The sequence below is a fragment of the Lemur catta genome, chromosome X (genome assembly GCF_020740605.2).
Source record: "Lemur catta isolate mLemCat1 chromosome X, mLemCat1.pri, whole genome shotgun sequence".
Taxonomy (NCBI): domain Eukaryota; kingdom Metazoa; phylum Chordata; class Mammalia; order Primates; family Lemuridae; genus Lemur; species Lemur catta.
The window spans coordinates 62,761,200-62,780,738 of NC_059155.1; the positions used below are offsets into that span (position 1 = coordinate 62,761,200).

General features: G+C 39.2%; 1 long non-coding RNA gene across 1 annotated transcript in view; it reads left to right on the plus strand.

Moving 5' to 3' along the window:
- The window catches only part of LOC123628306, a 47,621-nt gene extending 34,924 nt beyond the window's left edge, over window positions 1-12,697 (plus strand). Inside the window, exons 3-4 of the long non-coding RNA XR_006731600.1 lie at window positions 4,836-4,967; window positions 12,617-12,697. This is a non-coding gene — a long non-coding RNA (uncharacterized LOC123628306). The remainder of the gene's footprint in view (window positions 1-4,835; window positions 4,968-12,616) is intronic.
- The last annotated feature ends 6,842 nt before the right edge of the window (window positions 12,698-19,539 follow it).

Here is a 19,539-nt window from a genome sequence, read left to right on the forward strand (position 1 = left end):
CCCAGGTTGTAAAAGCCTGTTTGAGAGAGAAAACCAAGGGTGTGGCCAAGTGACCTTTTGGTAAGGAAATTAGTGTGGATAGAAGGAAGCCAGATGCTATTCATGAAGACAATGAAAGAATGACTCCAAAAGTATCTTTGAATCTTCGAGGCTGTCACTCCCATCATAGGCCTAGAGTTCCAGGGCCTTGAGGGAAGAATTGTTTTGATGGGCCCAGGGCTACAATAGGAACTAGTGACTCACTGCCTAGGGCCACCTCAAGTTTCTGCTCCACACATTTGGATGCAGTGCTCTGGAGGGCACAAGTGGTAAATGTTTGTGGCTTCCATGTGGTACTAATTCTACAGACATGCAGAGTGCACCAGCTGTGGAGACATGGCTACCTCCATCTAGATTTCAAAGGATGCCTCTGAGAGTCTCGGGGCCTAAGTGGATAACTGCCACAGGGGGCAGATAGCTGCAGAGAGCTTGCACTAGGGCAAACCCCAGTAGTGCAGTGAGATCCTGGCCACCTCAGAGAGCCAGCACAAGAACAATGCCTATGGTGGCAGGGCTGCCCCTGAGACCTCAGAACTGTAGAGCCACAGGTGTATAACTCCAGGCTGGGAAAACTGTAAGCAGAAGACTCCAACCCATGGAAGCTGTGGGGTAGGCTGTGTTCCACAAAGCCATGGGGGTGGGGCTGCCCCCAGTGTATCCAGAAAGCAGGACATGGAGTCAAAGAAGATTATTCTCAAGCCTCAAGATTTAATGTTGTTTGTATTGTTGGGTTTTGGACTTAGGACCTGTTGCCTCTTTCTTCTTCCCTATTTCTCCCATATGGGATGGACTGTCTATCCTAAACCTATCCCACCACTATATTTGGGAAGCACACAACTTGTTTGAATTTACAGGCTCACAGCTGGAGGGGGATTTGCCTCAAAACGAATCACACTTTTGAGTCTCACCCATATCTGATTTAGGTGATATTTAGATGAGACTTTGGACTTTAGACTTTTGAACTTGTGCTGGAATGAATTAAGTCTTTTGGAGCCATTGTGATAGAATGAATGTATTTTGCATGTGAGAAGGATATGAATTTTGGGGACCAGAGGTATAATGCTATGATCTGAATGTGTCCCCCAAAATTTCTATGTTGAAAGGTAATTGCCTGTATGATAATATTAAGGGATGAGGCCTTTAAGAGGTGATTAAGTCATGAGGACAGAGCCCTCATGAATGGGATTAGGGCCCTTATAAAAGGGCTTGATAGAGTGAGTTTTTTCCCTTCCATCTCTTCTGCCACATGAGAACACAGTTGTCCATTTTGCCCTTCCACTTTCTGCTATGGGAGGATGCAGCAATAAGGTGCCATTGTAACCAGCTTCATGAACAAATTTCAAGGACCTCTATATATTTTTTAAAATCTTCTCTCTTAACTACTTGACATTTTGTTTCCAAGAAATGATGGATTTTCTGCAGGACAAAGGAGTTGAGATTCTGAAGGCCCCTGGACAGACTTCCTGACAGGATTCACCATCCTCCTTGACCTGCCCCAAGGCAGCTGGCCTCTCCTTAAAAAGCCCATGATCTCCATTAGTCAGAGAGACAGATTTGAGACAGCTTCTCCTATTCTTCCAACAAGATGTCTGTCGTATTAAAAAATTCCTTCCTTCTTTGGAAATTCTCATTGTCTCAATAATTGAATCTTTGTATGATGAACAACTAGACCTAGACTGAAACCCCCTTGTGGTTTTGATGACACCATCTTAGAAGAGGGGAACAAGGCCTCAGCAGACACTGAACCTGCTGGCACCTCGATCTTGGACTTTTCAGCTTTCAGAACTGTGAGAAAATAAATTTCTGCTCTTATAAATTATCCAGTCTATGGTGCTCTTTTATAACAGCACAAATGGACTAAGATAGACTCCAACTGATCTCCTTGTCCATTCTCCCTACTCTATTTCATCCACCTAAAGCACAATCAGGGCTCACTCTTAGAGCTTCTGAGACTGTCACCGTTCATTCTATCAAACTTATGATCACTGTTTTGGAAAGTGTTGAAATTCATGGGCCAAATGAGCCCAATTTCTGTGTGGCTAGTCAGAGGAGGCAATTGTTTCCTAGTGCTCTAAAAGTTCAGTCTTTGCCCACACTTCACAATGACACTGCTAATCCATTTTCTATACACCCTCTCCTGATTTGCAGATGTTCAAGGATTAGGACTCCCCTCAAACCTGTTCCTGGTGTATCACTCAATTTGAGTAACATCACTAGCACTATGTCCTTAGTCACTTATAATCTTTCACCCCTATACCCAATCATGGAATGCTGTACATTCTGTTTCAAAAATCTATCTCATGGCATCCACTTCTCTCCACTTCCTCTGTGATGCTTTAATTCAAACCCTCATCATATCTGGAATTATTTGTAACTAATTTCCCTGTCAGCATTCCTTTCTCTAGTATATTTTAAAAATATTCAGACTCTTTCTCAAATATTAAACTGCTATGTTAATCTTAAAAACTGTTTAAGATTATCTCTATAAGGATAAAATCCAATTTTTCCTTAGTAGGATCAGACCTAATTCTTTTGTTCTTTTATCATTTTAATTTTTATGTTTTTGTTGAAGTAAAGTTCACATAAGATTAATGATTTTAAAGTACACAATCAAGTGGCTTTTTAAAAATCATTGTTTTTAATTGACAAATAATAATTGTACATATTTATGGAGTACTGTGTTATGTTTTGATATGTGTATGCAAAGTGTGAGGATCAAATCAGGGTATTTAGCATATCTATCACCTCACACATTTATCATTTCTTAGGAGATTTTGAAATGTACAATACAATATTGTTAATCATAATGATCCTACTGTGCACGAGAATGCCAGAACTTATTCCTCCTATCTATAACTTTGTAGCTGTTGACCAACCTTTCCCAATCTCCCTCTTCCTCCTACTCTCCCAGCCTCTGATAACATCTATTCTACTCTCTACTTCTATGAGATCAACTCTTTTAGAGTCCACATATAAGTGAGATGATTTGGTATTTGTCTTTCTGTGCCTGGCTTATTTAACTTTATATAATGTCCTTTAGATGCACCCATGTTGCAACAAATGACAGGATTTCATTGTCTTTTATGGCTGAATAGTATTCCATTGTGTATATTTAAAACATTTTCTTTATCCATTCAACTGTTGATGGACATGTAGGTTGGCTTCATATCTTGCCTATTATAAATAGTGATGCAATAAACATGAGAGTGCAGATATCTCTTTGACATACTGATTTCATTTCCTTTGGATATAAACCCAGTAGTGAGATTTTTGGATTATATGGCAGTTCTATTTTTAATTTTTTGATATTCTTTTCCATCATGGCTATTCTAATTTACATTCCCACTAACAGTGTGTAATAGTTCCCCTTTCTCTACATCCATGCCAGCATTAGCTATTTTTTGTCTTTTTAATAATAGCTATTCTAATTGGGGTGAGATTATATCTCATTGTGGTTTGATTTGCATTTTCCTAAACATTAGTGATGTTGAACATTTTTTCACATACCTGTTGGACATTTGTATGTCTTCCTTTGAGAAATGTCTCTTCAAGTCTTTTGCCCATTTTAAAATTGGATTTCTTTTTGAGTTGAGTTCCTTATATATTCTGGATACTAACCCTTGTCAATTGCACAGTTTGCAAATATTTTCTCTTATTCCATATGTTGTGGCAATTATGTTTCAAGATATGTATTTTGGGGGACATAATCAGACCACAGTAGCCCTCATGATTTTCATTCCTCTTTACTCTCCCCTCAATATGGAACAGTTCTTTGGTTCTTCTTTTCTTTCATGACATTGTTTTGGAAAAATAAAAGCCTTTTTTGTAATAGAATTTTATTTATTAGGTTGTATCAGTTAGCTTTTGTTATGTCATAAGCCATCCCCAAAATTAGTGTAGGGCTTTGCTAAGGTGCTGGGTTACCCCTGCTACAAAGGAGGATCCATTATCACTCCTGTTAAGTGTCTTTTCCTGGATCAGCCAGAGGACTTAGTTGTCATTTTTCACAGGAGAAATGTAGAAGTTGGTAGATCTACTGGCTTGCTTATATTGGCTATCGTGTACACCTGTAGTAGTTGAGAACTCTGTAAGTACCACTGTAAAGAAAATGAAATGTTAAGTGTCATACTGGATTGGGTCCTGGACTGAGTGGGGTAATGCTCTAAAGGACATTGTTGGAACAATTGATAAAAATGGAATATGGACTGTGTAATAGATAAATGTATTGTGCATTTAATCATTGTCCAGAGCTCTGTGGAGTGTGCACCTGGGTCCTGTTGACAATGGGGTGCCTGCTGATGTCCTCGCTGTAGGAGGAGGAGCTGCTGAGGTATCTCTGTAGCTGCTTGTCCACGGTGTCCATCACATTCTCTATCTGCTCAGCCTCTTTCCCTGAACTAAACGATGTACAGACTTGCAGAGACCCAAACTTCAAAGCACAATGGCGTGATTTATGCAACCTACTCTTAAATAATTGAGGAAAACTAATAAGGTGTATGTATATGTATGTGTGTGAGAGAGAGGGAGACAGACAGACAGAAACTGAGACAGAGAGAAAGAGAGGCAGAGAGAGAGGGAGAAAGAGAGAATTATAAAGCAACTGGCAAAATGTTCAAAACTGATTAGTCTGGGTAAAGTTATACGGGGGTTCTTTTTACTATTCTTGTGTCTCTTAAGTTTAAAAATATTTCAAGAAAAGTAAAAAAAAAAATGACAATTGATGAAATAAAAAAATCAACCGATACAGCTTCCTCCAGAAATTGCCTAACAATAGTATCTCAATACATTTGTTTTAGGCAAAAGCCAAGATACTCGTTTATATTGACATGAGTCCTTGGGATTTATGATCGAAATGGGACATGGAGAATGCTGGAGTCATGCTCATTTCATGCCAACTACATGTGAAGAGAAACAGAAGCTCTTTAAAGGTATGAGGTAGGAAAAGGATGGTGGATAGGGAAAAGAAAACCTGGATTTTTGTCTTCTTTTGATCACAAGTATCTTTATGTTTTAAAACAAGTTACTCAACTCTCTTGGCCTCAAGTTTCTTCCTAGATTAAATGGAAGGGTAATCTCTTAAGGTTCCCCCTGATGCTAACATTTATAAAATCACTTGTAAAATGAAGCCAAATGTGTCGGTCAATGACCACCAGTGCTCTAATGTTAGTGACCTTTTGTTATTATGTGGTAACTCCACATGATATATATTTATGGGCGCCTCATTCAGTATGTAGAAGCATAGTGAGCACAGGCTTGAGTTATTATTTAGTTGCCCCTGTGGAAGTCAGGTTATCTGGGGGTGATATTAGTCGAGAATGGTTTTTGCATTATCATAATATTGAAAGTCTCCTTGGTGATTAGAATAAGTGATATAAATTGCAAAGATTGGGGTTGGTAAGGGTCACCCCCCAACACACACACACATACACACACACCCACACACACACATACACACACCCTAGCTCCCCCAGCATATCAAAATGACAAAGGAAGGAAGAATCACAATGACAGAAATGACAGGGTGACATATGGAACAGAAAGACACATTATAATCTGGAAGACATGTAGTGGATTGCCCATAGGGAAGACTTGTATTTTTAGCAGCACTAAAACTTAGCCCAAGTAAAAATGCCAGAGTCACTGTGAAAAAGTGTCCTGGACCCTTTTATAATTGTCAGGGATTTGGGGCATATAACAGAAATGGCATGATTTAGAAAAGTGGTAGATATCTCTGGTTCTGGATACCCTGCAGCCTTATCATGCACCCTCACCGTCTCCTTCCTCTTTATGGCTTACTGTCATGTTGCTCCCCTCCTGTTCCTTTTACCCTTTTTCCCTCTTCCAAAGTCTGGTGGCACTTGCAAGCAATATTTAAGCCCTTTGGGGGTGTCTCAGGGGAAGGATACTATTTCAAAAAACTTTTCATTGATGTAAGTGTACAGCTTAATGAATTTTCACAAACTGAATGCACCCTGTAACCAGCACCCCTATCTGAAAAGGATGCAGGATGCAGGTAATGTTCTATTCCCATTCAATAGCTCCCTCCAAGGGTGACGATCATTCTGACTTTTAACAGCACAGACTCATTTTGTCTGTTTGGAACTTTATATAAATGGAGAATCACACAGTAGGTATTCTGTTGTATCTTTTGCTCAATACGCGCCTGTGAGATTTATCCAGTCGGTTCATGTAGCTGTAGTTTGTTTATTTTCATTGCTGTATAATATTGTGTGTAAGATATGCCCCGATCTGTTTATCTGTTCTACTCTTGGTGTTCACAAGTATAGTTTCTGCTTTTTAGCTATTATGAACAGTGCTGCTCCAAACATTATGGTACTTAACTTTTGGCAAATATATGTATGTGGCTGTATACCTGGGAGTAGAGTTACTGGGCCATAGGAGATATATGTGCTCAACTTCAGTAGATGCTGTGAGGGCACTATTTTATGAGTGCCTTTTATGGGACAAGCACTTGCCATGTCTAAACACTGATCTTATTATTGAGCTTGTGCTTCTGATGAAAACACTTTGGTCTAGAAGGGTTAAATAAATTATGCAAGGTTCCTCATTGTTTGGGCTAGAGCAGGGATTAGAACCTAGCCTGGCTTGACTTCAAAGTCTGTATTTTTTAATGATGTCCTCCCATTAGCTTCTGATCTCTGATTCAGAACCATGAAGAACTATTTTCATATGATTTAGGGATAAATGTCAGTGGCTTTCCAAGCAATGCTGTCTGTTTTATTGGTAACATTTCTAGCTATAAAACTCTTTGATGTGTATATTGCCTGGAAATGCTGGCAGAAGGAAACGATACAAAATGGAAGAGATTTCTGTTCTCACTTTTCCCAGGTGAGGCAGAGATGACTATCTGTTCCCCAAAGATTCAAGCTTCCCTTTCATAGTGTTGAGCCGTTGCTGGCAAACCAGGAACAACATTTTCTATCCCCTTGTGTCCAGTGAGATATGTAACAGATTCTCACTTTAGCAATCTGAGTGGATGTGTGTCATCTCTAGGCAAAAGTAGTTGAAAGCAGGTGTTCCTTCCTCTCCCGGTCTTTTCCTGCACACCAGACAGAAGCAAAGGATTCAGAAGTAGCCTTTGAGCCCATGGTGATGGTGGAGCTTTGAGGGAGTGTGGCTCCCAAATCACTGCTTAGGAGAGAGAAAAGCTATTTGCCAATCAAGTGTTTTGAGTAAATGACAAACTTCTATTGTGTTAAGCTTTTGAGTTTGGGGACTTATCTGTTACAGCAGGTACTGTTACCTTAACTAACACACCAGTGAAGTGTCCATGCTCATCCTACAGTTTCTCCCTGCCTTCATCATTTGGATTCTGGAACTTCCTCCATAGCTGAAACCTTGAATACTTACTTCCTTATTATGTACTTCCTTGCCTCTCTTTACTGGTCAGGATCATAGGAATTAAATGGTCTGGTTCACAGGACCTTGATCCGATTATCTTTGTGAATCATCTTCAGCCCCATTATTTATTACATGTGCTGTGACAATGTGAGTAAATTTTATGTAATTTAGCCTTTGAACCTTTTTGTCCTTTGTGAAGGAAGCTATTACAGAGTGAAAAAAGGGCCTTTTCATGGCTGCAATGGAAAATTTAGTGGAACCTCTTTTTCTATGTAGCAAAGCATTTGTATAGCCCTTTTACGCTTTTCAAACTTCAACCTTCATAGAACCTTTGTGACATAGGACAGGCAGCTGTTATTAGGTATTTTGGGCAGTTGAAGAAAATGAAGTGCAGAGAGGTTATGTCACACTGGACTGGAATCCAGGCTTGTGGCTCCAGTCCACTGTTTCTTTGGCTCCTCTCTGATGCACCAGTGTCTGTGTCAGGAGTCAGAGAATTATCACAGAATCTACCAGACCAATTATGACAGGCTGGGATTCTTCAATCTGGGTCCGAGGAATCAGTAATTTAAAGAAATTAATAAATTTTCAATAGTTTCTTTAAAGTTGGCTTTTTGTGGGCAAATTTTATATATCAGTTTCCAAAGCTTTTATCAGCCTATTGCAAGGCTGCAACATACAGCTGTGTAGACTGAACACTACATAACCATATCTGGCAGCCAATATGGTCATATAATGGAGGATCCAGGTGCCACAAAATCCAGGTAAGGGTTTCAGCACATTCTAAACACAGGTTTGAGTCCTAAATCTACAGGTGCGAGCCTTTCCTCTTTCCTTCTGCTTCAAGACTGTAAGACTGTGAAACTAGTAAGTTTTCCAAATTCCCAAATTCTGACGCCCACCCTCTCTCTTCCTGCCCACTCATTTATCTTATTTTCAGATTCACTAGGGCTGCCTATCATAAAGTCTCATCCAAATATTCCTTCCTTTGTTTGTTTGTCTACCAAGATTTGTCCTCCTCCTTCTGCTGACCTCTCTTCCTTGTAGGTACCATTTCTTTCTTTCTTTTTTTTTTTTTTTTTCTTTGAGACAGAGTCTTGCTCTGTTGCCCGGGCTAGAGTGAGTGCCATGGCGTCAGGCCAGCTCACAGCAACCTCAAACTCCTGGGCTCAAGCGATCCTCCTGCCTCAGCCTCCTGAGTAGCTGGGACTACAGGCATGCGCCACCATGCCCGGCTAATTTTTTCTATATATATAGTTTTAGTTGGCCAGATAATTTCTTTCTATTTTTAGTAGAGATGGGGTCTCACTCTTGCTCAGGCTGGTCTCGAACTCCTGACCTCAAGCGATCCACCCGCCCACAGAGTCTCACTCTGTTGCCCGGGCTAGAGTGCCGTGCCGTCAGCCTAGCTCACAGCAACCTCAAACTCCTGGGTTCAAGCAATCCTTCTGCCTCAGCCTCCCGAGTAGCTGGGACTACAGGCATGTGCCACCATGCCCAGCTTATTTATATATATATATATATATATATATGTATATATATGTATATATGTATATATATATACATACACACATATATATATATGCACATATATTTTTAGCTGTCCAAATCATTTCTTTCTATTTTTAGTAGAGACGGGGTCTCGCTCTTGCTCAGGCTGGTCTCGAACTCCTGACCTCGAGCGATCCTCGCACCTCAGCCTCCCAGAGTGCTAGGATTACAGGCGTGAGCCACCGCGCCCAGCCTGTAGGTACCATTTCTTTCCAAGGCCTCCCCATCCTTGCCTTTCATATGAGCTTCAAGATGACTGACTAAACCATGGAGATTTTGATTCTCAGTACCCCTCATATGAGGAATAGTTCTATCGCTGTACTGTCTTTCATGTAGATCCCTCATGTGGAATGCCCTCCCTAATCCTACATACTCATCCAAGCCCTGCTTAAGCCTTACTTTCTACATTCAGAGTTCCTTCAGTTATTCTGATCTTCCTGTCCTCTAAACACTGCCATAGGCTGTTGTGAAGGGATCAGGAACCCTGGGTTCTAAAATGACACTGCCATGGACTCTGTGGCCCCGGGCAAGTCACTTAGCTCTTCTGAGCCTCAGTTTCCATTTCTGTAAAATGAGAATATTTGGTTAATGATTGCAAAATTTCTTTCCAGATAGTGACTCTCTAAATTTAGCCTTGATTTAAACTGATGGCATCCAACCAAGTTTTTGGCAAGTGCCCTATTTAGTTTTCTACAAACACCAGAGCATGTTCAGAAATTCCTCGTCTATTTCCTGGAAGTAAGTACCTAAGAATTCAAATCATGTGAGCTCTTTGGGAAATAATTAAGTTACACATTTATTTTTTTATCAACATACATTTATTGAGTGTATTAGCTTTCTACTGTTGCATAAACATTGTGTCAGAACTTAGCAGCTTAATACAATGAACATTTATTATCACATAGTTTCTGTGGGTCAGGAATCTGTGTATGGCTTAGCTGGGTCCTCTGGCTCAGAGTCTGTCACAAGGCTGCAATCAAAGTGTTGGCCAGGACTGCAGTCAACTCAAGGCTCAACTGGTGGAGGACATTGTTATTGGCAGGATTCAGTTTTTCACAAGCTATTGGACTGAGGGCCTCAGTTCCTTGTTGGATGTTAGCCAGAGGCCTCCCTCAGTTTCATGCCATGTAGTCCTCTCCCATAGGGCAGTTCACTACATAGCAGCTTGCTTCTGCAGAGTAAGCAAGCAATAAGAGCCAGAGAGAGAGAGCAAAACAGAAGTCACAGTCTTTTGTAACCTGATCTTGGAAGTGACATCTTGTCATTCTTGCCATATTCTATTTATTAGTGGGGGCCAACAAATAAATAGCCATTTGTTTTTCCATTGAGTTATGAACCAATTGAAAAATCAAACAGGTAAGGCAGATAGGAGGCCCAGAATGCAGATATCTCTTGCTTAACTTTGGTTTTATGTTAATGAAATCGGTTGTTCTACGTGAAAATGCTAAAGGAGTCATTTTCCAATTTTTTTTTTCAGTGCACCATGATTTATTGAAAGAGTGCTTTCTTTTTTTTTTTTAGATTTTTTTTTATTTCAGAATATTATGGGGGTAAAAACATTTTGGTTACATAATTTGCTTTTGTCCAGTTATTTTAAATGAGGAAAATTATTATGTATTACAAATCAACCCAAAGCCCTCCATCAACTAAATACTTTAAAATTTCCATATGTAAAGAACAAATTGTCCTATCACGAGGTAAGTGCTTAAACCATTGCTTCCTTGACACCAAACAATTATATGGTTTTAACAAGCAATTGCTTTGTCTGCAGTGATATTTTTCTTAGCACTGGCAATATCCTAACAAAAACTCACCTCTGTTGACACTTGGAGCACTTTACAATATCTATGTGTACTTCTAATCCATCTAAACTTGATTCATTCTAAATGTCAATTGTATTTGGAGTGAAACTTCAGATGTTTTCCACACACTCTTTTGTTAAATATTGTATTGATTTTTTAAAGACATAAATGTAATTTTTAAATATAAGCCTCATTCCATTACAAAGTACTTAGGTGATGTTTAGATATTAAAAACCAAGAGGCATTCTCCTGAGAAAACATTTACCAAGGACAAATTCTGTGTGGTATACCTGTGTCATTTTTATTGTAAATAGTACTGATATTGGAAAATATGGTTTATATCTGTGGGCGAGCAGGTTCTAAAATTCTATACTCTACAGTTAACCAGACTTACCTATTGAGTCATAGATAATGCTGCAGAACTGTAGACTTTCCCTGGAGGGAAATGTTGAAAAACGTTTTCTCCACAGAAAACATTCCCATTATGTTGAAAATATAAGGCAGGACCAGAGCACATACAGTTTTGGAGGGCAGGCATCTCCAAAGAAGAAGGAGAGAGGAGGGGGTTAGAAAATACCTTTAAACTCTCCAGTTAGATTTAGTCGCTCTTTCTGCAAAGGGGCTGAGGGAGGCCTGGAAGAATAAATACCCTAGTAAGCTCCCTCCACAGGTAAAGAAGCCACCGAGTTGGGGAGATATGACCCCCACCACAAACCCTGCAATGTTTCAACACTTTACATGCATGAATCTCACAATGCCTATGCAAATCAGGTACTGCTATCCTTGTTACCATTACAGATGAGAGAATTTGAGAGATTAGGAACAGGTACAGAAAGGAAGAGAAAGTGGCACATTTGAGACTCAATCAAACCTAGGTTTATCGGGTGTTCTTAATCATAGAGCAATACTGCCTTACCATTTTGCTTACTCTGCTTAACTCTTGACTGTAAATGGAAGTGGAATGTTGCTGAATTTTTAAATGGTAGCATGTTGAATTTTGGAAGATTTTAATGGGTAAAAATTTTTGTCCAAGTTTCTAGGGTCCATTTTGTTTCTGTCTTTATCCTGGCTGGAAGTTCATCAGTAGATGGATTTTGTCAGGTTTCAACAGGGATATTTAATTTCAAAACTTTAGAGATCAACCCTCTTTCATCCTTTCATCCCCCTCTGATCTCCTCCATACTCTGTAGCCACAATTATGTGCTGAAATGCAAAGTCTATCTTAAAACCTTGTAATGGCATCCCATTGTTTACAAGATAAATCTCAAGATCCTTAACCAGGAATAAAAAACTTCTTATTTTCATTCCCATTTTTCTCTCTAGCCTTATTTCTCATTCTCATTTCAAAATGACAAGGTCCAATCATTTGAAACTATCCAACACATCATCAACTTGTTCTCCCCCCAGCCACTTGGAAAGTCTTCTAACTATGAGTTGTTAAGGGTGTTTCTTAAAAATCGAGTCCCCAGTCATTAGTCTTAAGGCTTTCACTGGGCTTGGAGACAGCCAGAGCCTCCTGATAAAACACTGGGGTGTGCATTTGCCTAACCAAGTGGGAAAGGTGTCGGTTGCAGGATTCTGAACTGATTGGAAGGGAAAGAAGCTAAGGAGTGTGACAATAATTAATTGAGAGGCCATTAGATTGAGGTGGGTCCAGCACCCTGGGTTCCTATTTAAGCAAACCAAAACCCAACTCAGTAAATCACCATATCCTAGGAAATGAAACTGAAGCTTAACCACTAAGAAGGTACCAACTAACATTTAACTAGGGACTCTGAGACTACTGTTCCACTTTAACCAATCAAATGTTTTCTTTGAACTTCCACAAACAGCTTATAAAAGTTTCTCCTTGTGCCTCTTAGGTGGAGCCCAAACCACTTGGGATTCTGTGCTGCTTGATTCATCAATTGCTGTCTGCTCAAATAAACTCTTCAAAGTTTTAATGTGCTAAGTTTATCTTTTAACAGGATGTATAGCTGGAATTTTAAAAAGAGTCATCTCCTCAGCGGGGCTAGAGAGGAAAGATGTAATATGGGCTTTAATTCATTCCAATCCTGAGGTTTGAGGTCCTCCTGTCCCTGTAGTCACCCCACAGGATGATGGAACTAGGACACAGTACCTTTGGGTTGATTTGCAACCTAGAGTTGCCTTGCCTCTTCATTAATAGCTTGTTAAATCAGTTACCAAAACCATTGAGAAAATTGCCTGATATGAGAGAACCATGCTGGCACACATTGAATGAGATATACCTCCCGGAACCCACTGACAGGATCTTTTTGCCTGCCTTGATGTGTGCTGTTCAGATACTTTGCAGTCTGCAGACTTGACATTTGAGCCCATTTTAATGATACCAGAGTCCACAAAAGAAAAAAAAGTTAGAATCATTCAAGGCTTTCCTGAGATCAATACCATAATTACATTTTAGACCCTCCAGGTATTAATCTTCTACTTTCAGAAAAGCAATTCCATTTTCCTGGCATGGTCTCTTAGAAATAATACTGCTTCTCCATGGCTCTTTTTTATTTTCTCCCCTGAGGGGAAAGGGAAGGCAAGCCTTTTCCTTTTCACCTCCTTCACTCCTAATAGCCTTTCTCTCTCTTTTAAATTGCATGTTCGTTGATGCTCTAAAAAGACTATACACAGAGAAAGGACTGATGTGGAAATATTTTAGAATATTAACAGCTTAAATATAGGCTTTTTTAGTGCTTTCTGGCACTTCTTGCTTTCATTATGTTATTTAACAAATACTGTGTTTCTTGTCTAAAAATAATGCTAATAATCTTTGTTGAACACTTGTTATGGGCTAGTTACTGTTCTAAGCACTTGACTTGAATTAATTAATTTAAATCTCATTAGAACCATGTGAAATAGGTTAACTATTTTACATATTAGGACTCTGAGGCATAGAGCACTTGGAACTATTGCCCAAAGGCTCACAGCTGGTAAAGGCAGAATGAATATTTGATCCCAGGCAATTTCACTCCAGTGCCTGTATGTTCAACCACTAAGCTATATCTGTATATATCTTACACTGGGCTAGGTGTCAGGAAGACTATATAAAATTAGACACAATTTGTGCCCATACTGGGTTGAATACTGTCCCCCCAAAATTCATGTTGACCCAGAACCTCAGAATGTGACTTTATTTGGAAATAGGACCTTTGCAGATATAATTAATTAATCTAAAATGAGGTCATATTGGATTAAGGTGGGCCCTTGAAAGTGTTTTTATAAAGAGAGGGAGATTTGGAGACAGACACACGGAGGGACGTTGGCCATGTGAAGATGGAGGCAGAAGTTGTGGTGATGCAACTACAAGCTAAGGAATGCAAAGGACTACCAGAATCGCCAGAAGAATCCAGCTTCCAGAACTGTGAGAGAAAAAAATTCTGTTGTTTTAAACCACCTGATTTTTGGTAATTTGTTATAGCAGCCCTAGGAAACAGTGCCCTTCAAATCTCATAGGCTAGTTGGGGGAATGGATAAGGAAATGAATAATTTAAAAAATATGATAATATCTGCACAACAGAAATATATAAAATGTTACATAAAAGTCTTAGATGGGAGTATAACTGTTAGAGTGGGGAGGGTAATAGCATCTATCTCATTGTGATAATTTCTTTTATTGAGGAAGCAATATAATGTGGTGACTAAGAGTATGGATTCTGCAGAAAGACTGCCTGGGTTTTAAATCTTGGCTGTGACATTTATGATGTGTGTGCCTTTGGCGAGTTTCCTCACCTCCCTGTGTCCCACTTTCCTCATCCATGGAATAGTTTTCAGATGCCTTTGACATTCATGTTATCATTTAATTCACATAGTGGTCTTGAAAGATGGAGAGGTGGGGCAAATATCATCACCTCTATTTTACAAACATTGCCTAAAGTCACATAGCTAGTACCTGAAAGCAGGACCCACCTCTGTGACAATGGACCCATCCCTTAACTGTGCGTTTTCAGTTTCCGTATCCATAAGGTGATGATGATGATGATGATGATGGCTGTGGTGGTGGTGGTGGTAGTGGTGATACACCTGGTGGTGATGATGATGATGATGGTTATGTACTGAAGGCCTACTCCATGCTAGGCTCTCTGATGGGAAACCATTATACTTCTCCATTTTACAAGAGAATAAATTGAGGCTTTGAGAAAAACTGGCCCAAGGCCACCATCCCTGTGCTCACAGGATGATTTGGCAGAATTTATGTGAAAGCAATTTGTAAACTGTACCGGTGCTACATCAATATTAGTTATATATAGCAAAAGTCCTCCTAATAACTTCCCCCCACCAACTGGCCCTGCTTGTGCCAACTGAAGCTGTTTTAACATTTCAATCAGGAAAATGTTTTCCTTTCTGTATTAGGTCAAAGTGAAACAATAAAATCCTTGTTGTTGCCTTTTACCAAAGGAGTTTGCTCAGATTGTCTCTAGATGTGATCTTTTCGTTTCAACCAGCCTTTTAGATATTTAGACAATGATTTAAAATTACGGTAGTTATAGTAGACCACACAGGAATAGACTCCACTTATAGGTGATAGTTTCTGAATGGCATCATTAGTGAAATAAAATATTAATTAAAGGTGGATGGAAAGGGAAATGAGAACTTATATTTATTCAGTATCTTTTAAATGTGGGTCGTAATCAATTTTATCCTCATCTACAATTGTGTAAGGTAGATGTTATTATCTTTTACATTATCTTCAGTCCCAGGGCATTAAAGCTTTTCCCAAGGATACTCTGTAAATAAAAGACAGAGGAAGAATTTGAATACAGAAGTGACTCCACAAACTATGCCTTTACAGCTATGACACCGGTCTTCCAGAACAATGGGCAGAAATCATGTGAAGATAGAATAATTTAAAGGAGAGAAAATACCCTTTCTAATTCTCTCTTCCTGGGATGTATGAGAAAAAGCTCATGGGAGTAGTTAGAAAGGAACCAGGATAGGATTCAGGGGACTTGTGTTCTGAGCTCAGAGGTACATTAACATGCTATGTAATATGGGGCATGTCACTTTAACTCTCTGGGTCTTGGTCCTGTTAAAGTATGATATTGATAGTTAGATGATAGTTAAGCATTACATTTGAATTGTAATTGTCAGAAAAATGATCTGACACTTGGAAGTAGGCAAAAAAGTTTACAGGTGCTCTTTCAGTATAGTGCTGGGCTTGACTAGGATATTTTACCACTCTGTAGAGACAGAGGTGAACTTGTAGAGTTTTGTTCAATAGAAATGCAAATAATTTCTGCACAAAGAACAGATAACTACAAAGGTTACTGTTTTTGACCCTGTTAGACATAAGCCAGTTTTGTATCTAACCCAGGAAACTTACTTATCCTAACATTGCTTATAAATACCTAGCTTCTCAAATGTTTTATAATAACATTTTACAGTTTTTTTAATCCACTGATAAGCTAGATACAATTTTTGACTTGTGTTAATTTTATATTTGCATGAGAGTCATGGTTTTATCTTTTTGAAAACTGTGCTTTAAGACTATTTAGATAGAAAACCTCAAGTCTGCAACCTTTTCTGGAATATCTACTTCTACTTCCTCTAGGTAATACAACAGTGATTTCACCGAGGAATTAAGACTGCTATCCGGCACCCTGGGCTCCTCGTGCCAGGGAGTCAGCAGGCAATACTATACTAGCTGGGGTGATTGATCCTGACTATTTAGGGGAAACTGAGTTACTACTACATAGTAGGGGTATGGAGAAATATGTCCAAAACACAGGAGATCCCCTGGGGTACTTCTTAGATTGTCCACATCTCATAATGTTTATGTCTTTGGATAAAAGTCATGAAACTACAGTGACTCAATCCAGACAGGACTGCTAATATCTCAGACCCTTAAGGATCTATAGAGGTAGTGTTTTTCAGAAGACTCTTTGGAAAATGTTTATCTAATGCAATTCCTTCATTGTTACAGACTATTTAATTGAGTAATATTAGGTTCCTTAGTTCTATCTCTAAGCCTCCCATGAAAACACTTAATTAACTCCCCAATAAATAGTAACTATTCAATTATTCATTGAACAAATACTATATTGATTAAACACCTACTAAGTACCAGGCACAGATCTAGATCCTTAGAATACAACAATGAACCAGTTTCCACTTTCCCATCTGGAGCTGTCTGTGTGTGTGTGTGTGTGTGTGTGTGTGAGAGAGAGAGAGAGAGAGAGAGAGAGAGAGAGAGAGAGAGAGAGAGAGAGAGAGAGAGGAGAGTGCATCAATTGTCAGAAAGTGAAAAAATGCTATGAAAAATATAAGGCAGCAATAATAGCACAATGATTGGGAGGTACTAGTTTATACAAGGTGGTCAGAGAAGGCTTCTCTGATAAGAAGGCATTTGAGCAGAGGCTTGAATTATTAATAAGTAATTGAATAAGCCCTGTATACATCTGGAGCAAGGATTGTCAACATACAGCCCGTGGGCCAAATCTGTTGTGCCACCTGCTTTTGTAGATAAGGTTTTATTGGAGCACAGCCACACCCATTTGTTTACACATTGTCTGTGAGCACTGCTTTCATACTGTAGTAGTAGAGTTGAGTAGTTGCAGCAGAGACTGTATGACCTGCAAAGCCTAAACCTTTTACTACCTGGTCCTTTGCAGAAAAAGTCTGCCAACCCCTGGTTCAGGGCAAGAGGTGCCAGGCAGAAGAAACAGCAAGTGCAAAGGACCTGTGGTAGAACTGTGCTTGGCATGTTTAAGCACTGATAAGGTGGCTACTATGCCTGGAGGGAGAAGGTATGGGAGAGCATGGTGGGGGCAGGTCAGGTCAGATCATACAGCCCCAGTGAGGACTCTGGCTTGTCCTCTGAGTAAGATGGGGAGCCACTGGAGGTTAAAGCAGAGTGACATGATCTGATTTATGTCTTAAAATTAACTTTCTGGCCGATGTCTTCCCTTTATCTCTTCTCCTTTCCTCACTATCCTGTCCTAAATCTTCCTCCTTAAGAAGATGGGGTAATTTAAGAAATGATAATCCATTGAATTTGATGAACTCTTAGTCCTGATGCTTTCACTTGAAGGTTATCCTTGTTCTTGGTTCCATCATTTTTGAGGACCTGGAGCCTCTAATGAGGCTTCAGTCTGCATGAGGACTGGCCAAGCTGTTCGTTCCATGAGGAGCCCTGGGCCCTACCATAGGAAGGCCAGTGTTGGTGCACACGTCACAAAGAACACTCCAGAGCTTTGCTCGCCTCTTTGAAGATACATTCACCTATTTATGAGTCATTTGTGCCAATGTGATAATGTCCTTTCTGAGTGCTGGCTTGTAGTCTAAAAACATCTAATCATACTGCCCTCAGCTTAGGGGAGCTATGTTACTTGTCATTTTAAAACTGCATTTGCACCCAGAGTAGGAATAGTGCCTCGTTTCTCATGTGGGAGCATGTGTGACAAAGTGAAGGTCATTTTTCCTCCTTCAAAAATGGAAATAAACACCTTTGAAATTGAAATTTGTTTGTCTTTTTTTCAATACTAGTATCCTTTAAGCCATTCAATTACATGAGATATTGGCTCTCTGAGATGTTCTCAATTCTGTATGCACAATTTTGAGCTATTTCTCTTAGGCATTTTCCGTGGAAATATTCTATGGTATACCCTCCTTTGCCAATTTATTTTTGTCATCCATGAGTGTGGGTCAGTGGTACCATGACTTGTTATTTTCCAGGATTTTATTTTCTTAGTGTGGATATAGTGAAATTATGTAGTCTGACCTGTTAAGAGACAAATTGTGCTGGATGTTCAACCTCTAACATGATAGGTGATTTGGGGTGAGGCATTTAATTCATGGAGCCTCTACTTTTCTGTTGCTCAAAGGGTGGATATTGAGTCTTTGTGATCTGGCCACCTTGAATGATTGTTAGAAGGAAATGCTGTTGCAGACATTAAACATGTTGATATTTTGAAAGCACTATATGAATACGAGGTTGTGGTGTTATCTTTAGTTTTTCTACTTTGTGACCTATGAAGAATATGTATAGCTTGAATCATTCAAATTATACTTTTTAAAAAACCAAACTCAAATTGCTGAAAGTTAGAAAAAGTTTAAAGCAGAGGTTGAAAGATTAAAAAAGAATATCTGGCAGACATATGATTTAGACTTATCACACAAATTGGCTTCAGGCTTAAAGTAGGCAATGCATAAATCCTACAAAAAATTCTGAATAGATTTTTTTCCCATTTCCAAAGCTGTGAATCATATGATATGGAATTTTGTGCTATGTTTTGGTTAGAACCTTCTTATTTGATATTAATGCAGTAAGTGAAATGTAAAATGATATTCATTTAATCTTTATTGGAAATTTTGCTTTCAGAATTTGGCAGTTCTGTTCAGTGGCATAGATGAGGAGCTTAATGCTAACACTGCTTGGAAGCATTTTTAAAAATCCACAGCCAGTCTGGTTTGTAGCATCTGTTTAGAGCTAAGGTATTGGAGAATGCCATAAAGAGTCTCAAGCCTTAAGTTCTTAAAACCAAATGGTAGAAATTGAAAAATGTTTAAAGACAAATCCCCCAGTAATCCATTATCTGAAAACTGAGAGCAGTAGTTGGTTACCTTGTGTGATTTCTGGGTTGGGGAAAACTTATATAACTTTGTCAACAGGCATAGCATATCTTCCTTCACCAACATTTTTCTAGTGATAGTAATAATATCCACTGTGCATTCCAGCTTTGGCAGGCATTATGGAAAACCCATGAAAGCATAGCCATTTTCTTCCAGAAACTTCCAATCTAATGAAAACTGATAATAAGGTCTCTTCTTCAGAGCC